General features: G+C 37.8%; 1 pseudogene; it reads right to left on the bottom strand.

Moving 5' to 3' along the window:
- Positions 1-4,538: 4,538 nt before the first annotated feature.
- LOC147632502 (serine/threonine-protein kinase PBL34-like) lies at positions 4,539-5,613 on the bottom strand (annotated as a pseudogene).
- Between the last annotated feature and the right edge of the window lie 2,981 nt (positions 5,614-8,594).

Below are 8,594 nucleotides of genomic sequence, written 5' to 3'. Positions count from 1 at the left end.
TAAAGTCCTTTGTGTTCGAGACTCTTCTTTTAGGGAGCAGCACACATGATAATCTTGTCCGGCTATTGGGTTGTTGTGTAGAAACCCGAGTGCCCCTTCTTGTGTATGAATTTGTGGAGAATGGGACACTATGGGATCACTTGCATCCAGATAAAGATGCCAAAAGCAGCTTGCGCCCAGGCTCAAGCTGAGCAAGAAGGCTTCACATAGCAGTGGACACAGCAAAGGCGCTCACTTATCTCCACAAGATGAGTCCACCCATTCTTCATCCAGACATAAAGTCCGCCAACATCCTCATCGACAAATCCAATAACCCAAAGGTGGCCGACTTTGGTGCCTCATGTTTCCTCACTTCTGGTGCCACCCACCTCACCTTCGTCGTAGTGGTGGGCACCCATGGCTACCTCGATCCTGAGTACCACCTTAGTTGCCAATTCACTAACAAAAGTGATCTTTACAGTTTTGGTGTTGTCTTGCTTGAGCTCATCACCTATATGCCACTTGACCTTGGCACACAACTAGGCATACTCGCCCAATCTTAGCAAGTGAAACATTATTTCCCAGATTTGCTTCAAAATTTTAGGCAATTGTTGATCCTGTTTCATAAGTTTACAACAGCGCTATGATACTAGCTGTGAGATCCCACTGCCCCCTCTGTGCACCGGCGGATTCTCGGTTGCTATAGCAGTGAAAGTAGCTTCTTCTTGCGCGGGGCAGGGTTTCCCACTCGGGGCCTCGCCCTTGAATGTCCGGACACACGAGACTAAATTGGTGGTCATTCCGAAATCGAAACCGGGAAAGTTTTCCTTGCCCGAAAAACGGGGACGATTCCACCTTTTTGAATTTTTCTTAATGAATTTTCTAACGGGGTCAAGAGAACTAAACTATCCTTCACCTGATTAAACCAGATAAAAGGAAAATTATTATAGACTTAACTTGAATTTTCTAACATAGTCAAGAGAACTAAACTATCCTTCACCTGATTAAACCAGATAGAAGGAAAATTATTACAAACTTAACTTGAAGAAATCAACGCTTTTTTTCTAAACTGAAATAAGGCACAACAGTTGATCTATTCATTTGAGAAGTCTTCAGGTTATTATTTAACTATTCGAGTTCTAAGCATATTCTCATTAATCAATTTCATTATTAAAACTCTACTAATCCTAGCCTACCCCATCCGGCCCATGGGTTAGCCACCGCCCAACCATTGGAATTGGTAGAACTAGACAATTACTCACCCACCCATAATTGAATGCCTTTCTTAACTTTCGCTTTTGAGTACAAATACGCACACACTCCTCTTTAAACTTTAACTTATAAAACAATCTATTGACAAACAGTTATTGATTTACAGATGTCATAACTCAAAGTTTCTATCCAATCCTTGTTTCTAAAAAAAATTTAGTATCACTTTGGACTCTCCGTTGAGACCAGCTGGTCAGCAAATGAGATCTAGTAAAACAGATTACAATAATCATTGGTCCATCATACAATATCTTCCATGACATACGCATGGGTGTCCTCGGCACCAGGAGCCCATGCATCGCTTGGTCAGAACCCTCCACCCACGATCCTCCTTAGGTGTCCTGGCACTTCACTCAGGGACCTCTTCGTTGGCCCTCGTCCATCGTACACTACTGAAAGCGCACCATTTTAACCATACTGAGGCTAGTCAAGATTTTGCCGCGTAAGCTGTCCTTTGAACACTCCCCGCCAGGTTTTGCAACCGAACTTCCCTTAGAAAAACACATACCAAATGCTCCCTCCAGCATTCTGGCGTAAGACAATCCTTTAAGAAAATAAGGTTTCTATGCAAGTTTTCAGTTTAATTTTTCTTTGAATACTATGAGTATATCTTAAATCAGTATCCCCAAAACTTCATAATCGTAATACTGAATTTCAAAAAAAAACTCCTCGAATTCTTTAACCTTGTTCCTCTGATGAATTTGAAGGGTTATAACTTAGTTTCAGATTTGGTGGGAGATTTGAGTGTATTTTCCCGAACTGGTCACATCTTCTTTTCTCGAAAACTGACGAAACAGTTTGGTCTTGATCATAGTCTGATTCAGGGCTCCAGTGTGATAAGGTTTTTCCTGAACTATCTTTCTCGAAAAGGGGGTGATATTTCAGTTACTATTTTACTGAATTTCATACATTGAATATTCACTTAACTGATTTCTAAATTCATCACGAATTCGGATGAGGAATAAATTAATCATTTATCTGAATATTTCGACTTCGATAGATTTCTTGAATTTTCTCTTAACAATCTGAGTGAATATAAAACGATAGAAATTTCTCTCTTAGAGTATTTACTTATTCATTTATCAAATACTCGTAGAAATGAGACATAGAATTAAAGAGAATCTAATTTTGATATACCCATTCTTTGTGCATCTATTTATGCATAAAATCCAACTGCAATGGAAATAACACTTTTATATAAAAGAAAAATCCTTTTATGCATAGAAATTAAATTTAATGAAAATAACACTTTTATAATAAAAATTTTCATTATGCATCTTTCCATGCATAGAAATTGAATTCAATGAAAATAACACTTTTATAATAAAAAAATTCTATTATGCATCTTTCTAGGCATAGAAATTGAATTCAATGAAAATAGCACTTTCATAATAAAAATTTCCATTATGCATCTTTCCATGCATAGAAATTAAATTCAATAAAAATAACACTTTTATAATAATAAAAATTTTAATATGCATCTTTCTATGCACAGAATTTAAATTCAATAAAAACAACACTTTTATAATAATAAAAAATTTCCAATATGCATCTTTCTATGCATAGAATTAATTTCAATAATTAATATCAATGATATCCATGCATATTCATAGGTGAATATGTACATGGAGTAAATAAAAATAATTCTTTTAGAATGCACAAACGGTAGGAATTACTCTTTTAGAATAACATAAAGATAAACTTTATTTTCCACAAAATTTAAGAAAATTTTACCATAACCTCCTTTGTATGGCTGACCATTTCTCAATTTTTACATTCTAATATCAATTTAAAATTAATCCCAATTTTAAGTAAAGCACTCTAATCTACTCAATTTTCACTTTCAACTGAGTAAACAATAAGAAAAGTTTAAATCAATTTATTTGTTACTCATTTTAGGATAAAAAAGGCTGAATTCTTAAGGAAGAGAAGGGGGTAGCCTTTTCATCAAGGCATAACATCAAGATTCTCTTTAATCAACTAAAAAAGCAAAGAAATCAGAAAATCATAGATTAGAAATTAAAAAGTAGAATTTTTAGCTTACATGGAGTTTTGTGAGCTTTCCTTTGGCTTGAGGGATTGGGGGTTCTACTCTTGTTTGGATCAAGAGTGGCCACCAATTCTTTTGGAGAGGATTTAGTCAAAAATAATTGAATTATCAAGTGAATTCAATGTATTTGGCTCTGGGAAGGAGTAGAGTAATAGTGCATAAACACTATTAAGGTTTTACAAAGGGGGAGGCTTCTATTTATAGGAAAAAGGGAGCCTCAAACCAAGCAAACTGATTCTAGAGTTTTCCAGATCAGTTTGGTCAATTTTTGACCATTTTTGGGTCAGTTTAGCTTACTTTTTGGAACTAGACTTGAATCAGGAGAGAGGAGAGATGAAATATCTCATTTTATTGATTGAAAATGGAAAGCAATGATGAGAAAAAGTGCGCCTCCTTCATGAGGGGGAATCCCCACTCTAAGGTGTCCAAAATCAGATTTTTAACTATTTTCTTTGGTCCTTAGTCCACTCTTCATCTTATGTGAGTATTTACTCATTTTTGGGAGGGTTTTCTTTATTTATTCAATTTATCTCCTCCCTACATTTGGATTAATCTTATTGGTCCCTCAGAATCTTAATCCAAAATTGTCAAAAAAACTGGACCCTTAGGCTAAGGTCTTTGAGCAGATTATAATTTATTTCTAATGCACCTTAGGAAATTCTTTTTAAACTTCTGTTTCGGGGGAATTTATTTTAATAAGAAAGGATATTTTTTCGTCCAAAGATATCTAAAAACTGAGTTATCTCTCTCTAGAATATTTTCTCTCTCTAGGCCAAAACAGATAGAAAAAAGATCTTTTATTATTCTGAAAAGGGGATTGATTACAGGGGAAGAAACTCGACATCTTGAGGGGATGGTGAGGAATCTTACATGGTGGATGCCATAAAAGTCATGGATGATGGTGGTGTGGAAGGTGTGGCTAGACTTGAATTTGCAAAGGGAATTCTCAACTTGCTTACAAAGAGGCTGCTATGGTGAGAGTGGAGATTTGCAATTAACAATGGTGATAATAAGATCATTAATTACACAAATCCAAAATTTGAATAGCCAAGGCAATCAACATCTAGTTTATTTAACACTTTTAAGCCTTTTTACTTATTATCTAGATTAAGCAGAAGTGCCCCATCAGTCTTGCACCATCAGTGAAGGATGCCCCTATAGGCCATCGGCCACGAGATCTTCTTGAAGGCTACCTATATCTGACTATTCTTGTGTTTTAACTGCTGCACTCATCAACAAGTTACATTTTTAATAATTCACTACTGAGCCATTCAATTAGGCACTGCTGACCCTTTGGTTGATTTAAGACCACATCCTTTCACCCAGTTACTAGCTCTAAGAGAACCACACCAAATGAGTAGACATCTGCCTTTTCAGTAATCTACCCACTTTGTGCATATTCACGTGCCAAATACCTAATAAAGATAATCATATTAGATATTTAGAGCATTAAATTCTGCATCACCATTTTTGTAGTGTCACATGCTATAAAATGTGTGTTGACCCACCCACAAGTGGGAATGACCAATGTTTAAACCCCATCATCAACATCAGGTTGCCACCTTGCTAGAACAAAATCTCCTACCTGAATGAGAGGCATGTGATGTACAATGGTGAGAAAGGAATGCATATATTCACTAGGCTTACTAAGAAGGGCATTTATCAGGGAGTACAGCAGCTGCAATTTTGCTTACCATAGGTTTCAAATCATGGGTTAGAGGGATGTTGTTAGGCCGCATGTCACGATGGACTATGCACCCAATACGTCACTCTTCATGCAAGTATCTCAGACCCTTAGCTGCCCCCAGCTACAACCTTCTGGCGTGTTGGCCATTCTAAGCAATGATTCTCTTCCTTCAGAAGCATTAAAGACCATTGTTTAGGCAAAAAAATCATTTCAAGAACCTCAAAACACGATAGAAAATATTTTTAATTAAGAGCTATGTGCCAAGGTTAGCATGGCAACATGTATCTGCATCTTGAGAGAGAGAGAGAGAGAGAGAGAGAGAGAGAGAGAGAGAGAGAGAGAGAGAGAGAGAGAGAAGAGAGAGATTAAACCATAAAGGTGTGAGTGCAAAGATCCATTGCAGATAAACTCATACACAAGTAATCGCCTTTTGTCTTCAATGCAATAGCCAAAGATCCATTGCAAATAAACTCATACACAAGTAATCACCTTTTGTCTTCAATGCAATAGCCAATGAACATCACCACATTCCAATACAATGCAGCGCAACTCAAGACTTCCACCTCTGAGAGGAGAACTCAATATCACCTTGAGAGCTGGCAAGTTTATGTAGCCACAGCTTGGCCATCAGGCAGGACACCCCTATACATAGACCCAAAACCCCCCTCGGCTAGGAAGTTTGCCTAAGAGAAACCTCTAGTAGTAGCAAGCTCTAGCTTAGCATATGTGAACCTCCTTGGAGTCTTACCGAAAACTCGAGCCTTGTGTTGGCAGATTAGGCACAATGGGGGAGGACCCGGAGGCACATGCCTTGATGAGGACATGGCCCTTCTCACACTTGAGGTTGGCTCCAAGTCCCCATGCTTGGGGTGAATGCCATCCTCTTTGGCAGAGCAAGCTAGCCCACCACTTCAATGAGGCAAATAGAAACCCTAATTTCAATGCTTCCTCCACACCCATGTTTACCTTCCATAATGCATGCTCTCTTTAGGATGGATCTCATCCAAGGCTTTACAATAAGTTAGTAGCTCCATCTAAAGCCGAGAACAAACCTACTTTTGTTGGACACCCACAAAAACAAAAGCAAGTATAATCTCTCAGTTCTTGAACATGCAGAGAACACACCTACTTTTTTCATGACTACACACTCCAAAACAAACATAATCTCTCAAATTTTTTACATGGGTTGCCTAAACTTTCAAATACATACATCACATAAACATGGTAGCCAATAGACATGACAAGAACCCACTTCAAATATCATTATGCAAGAGGGCCACTTTGAGAATTACCAGCATATTCAGGTGCCAATTATCCAAAGGTGCATGCCAATGTTGTCTCCATGTTTAGCACATTGTGAAATCATGTGTCAAGAAGCATATACTGTATCATCAATCATGTATCAAAGAAGCACATACTATATCATCAACAAACATGCATCAAGCACATTGTGAGGCCATTTGTAGATCATGTATGAAGCAGCCATGGTATATGCAAGTGAGCAAAGGATACATGGTTACATATATGAGGAGACATTACTACCTGGGACGAGGGGAGATCTTGTGCTTAGTCCTGGGAATAGAGACAAGGCATTTGCGGATTTAACATTTAGGGTTTAAAATCTAGGGTCTAGGGTTTATGGTTTCTCTTTGGGTGTTTGGGATGTAAGGTATAGGATTTAGGGTTTGGGGTCTAGGATTTAGAGTTTAGGGTTTAGGGGTCTAGGATTTAGGGTTTAGGGTTTCAGATATAGGGTTTAGAGTTTAAAATTTAGGGCTTGTGTTCTAACATTTAGGGTTTAGGATTTAAGGTTTAGGATACATGGTTTAGTGTTGTGGGGTTTAGGATTTTGAGTTTTAGGAATTAGCATTTAGGGTTTAGAATCTAGGGTCTAGTAATTACGGTTTTTCAAAGTTTGGTGTTTGGGATCTAAGGTATAGGGTTTAGATTTTGGAGTGTAGGATTTAAAGTTTAGGGATTCCAATAGGGTTTAGGGTCTACGGTTTTGGGTTTTGGGTTTTGGGTTTAGTGTTTTGGGTTTAGAATTTAGGAATTTGAGTTTTAAGATTTAGAGTTTAGGGCTTAGGGTTTAAGGTCTAGGATCTAGGGTTTTGTGTTTGGGGTCTAGAGTTTAGGGTTTAGGGTTTATGATTTTGATTTTAGGATTTGAGTTTTAGGGTTTAGGGTTTATGAATTTCATTTTACGATTTGAGTTTTAGGTTTTGGGGTGTCTACTAAGGTCTAAGGTCTAAGGTTTAGGATTTAGGGTTAAGGGTTTATGATTTTGAGTTTTAAGATTTAGGGTGTAGGGTTTAGGATTTTGGGTTAAGGGTTTATGATTTTGAGTTTTAAGATTTAGGGTTTAGGGTTTACGGTTAGGTATTTGGAATCTAAGGTATAGGGTTTAGGGTTTGGGGTGTAGGATTTAAAGTTTAGGGATTTGTTTAGGGTTTGGGGTATGTAGGATTTAAAGTTTAGGGATTCAAATAGGGTTTAGGGTCTAGGGTTTAGGGTTTAGAGTTTAGGCTTGAGTGTTTTGGGTTTATAATCTAGGATTTTGAGTTATAAGATTTAGGGTTTAGAGCTTAGGGTTTAAGGTCTAGGATCTAGGGTTTTGTGTTTGGGGTCTAGAGTCTAGGGTCTAGGGTGTAGGGTGGCTTATGCTTTTGATTTTAGAATTTCAGTTTTAGGGTTTAGGTTTTAGGAGTTGAGTTTTAGGTTTTGGGGTGTCTAAGGTGTAAGGTTTAGGATTTAGGGTTAAGGGTTTATGATTTTGAGTTTTAAGATTTAGGGTGTAGGGTTTAGGATTTACGGTTAAGGGTTTATGATTTTGAGTTTTAAGATTTAGGGTTTGGGCCTTAGGGTTTACTGTTTGGGATCTAGGGTTTGGGGTTTACTGTTTGGGATCTAGGGTTTGGGGTTTTGGGTATAGAGTCTAGGGTTTAGGGTTTAGTGTTTGAGGTCTAGGGTTTGTGGTTTAATGTTTGGGATCTTAGGTTTGGGGTTGAGGAATTTGATTTTAGGATTTTAGTTTGATTAGTGATTGGGATCTAGGGTTTGGGGTTTAGGAATTTGATTTTAGGATTTGGGTCTAGGGGTGTGTATATGTGTGAATGTGTGCATGTGGGTGAGTGAGTGGGGTTTAGGGATTGGGATTTAGGATTCATGGTTTAGGGTTTGGGATCTAGCATTTAGGGTTTAGGACATAGGGTTTAGGGTCTAGGGTCTAGGCTGTAGGGTTTGGAGGTCTATGACCTACCAGTTTAGGGTTTAGGGTTTAGGATATAGGGCTTAGGGTTTAGAGTCTAGGCTATAGGGTTTAGATTCTAGGCTATAGGGTTTAGGGTCTAGGTCTACAGATTTAGGTTTAGGGTTTGGGATCTAGGATTTAGAGTTTGGGATTTAGGATTTAGGATTTAGCGCTTAGGGTTTATGGATTACGACAAATGATTTAGGGTTAAGTTTGGGGTGTAGGGTTTAGGGTTTAAGATATAGGGTCTACGGTTTAGGGCCTTGGGTTTGGGGTATAAGGTTGGAGATCTAGGGTTTAGGGTTTAGCACTTAGGGTTTAGGATTGGCATAAAGTTTAGGGTTTAGGGTTTAGGATCT

The sequence above is a fragment of the Cibotium barometz genome, chromosome 13 (genome assembly GCF_041138505.1).
Source record: "Cibotium barometz isolate CiBa-2024 chromosome 13, ASM4113850v1, whole genome shotgun sequence".
NCBI lineage: Eukaryota > Viridiplantae > Streptophyta > Polypodiopsida > Cyatheales > Cibotiaceae > Cibotium > Cibotium barometz.
Note: the sequence above shows the minus strand (reverse complement) of the source record. Positions and strands in the feature narration are given on the sequence as shown.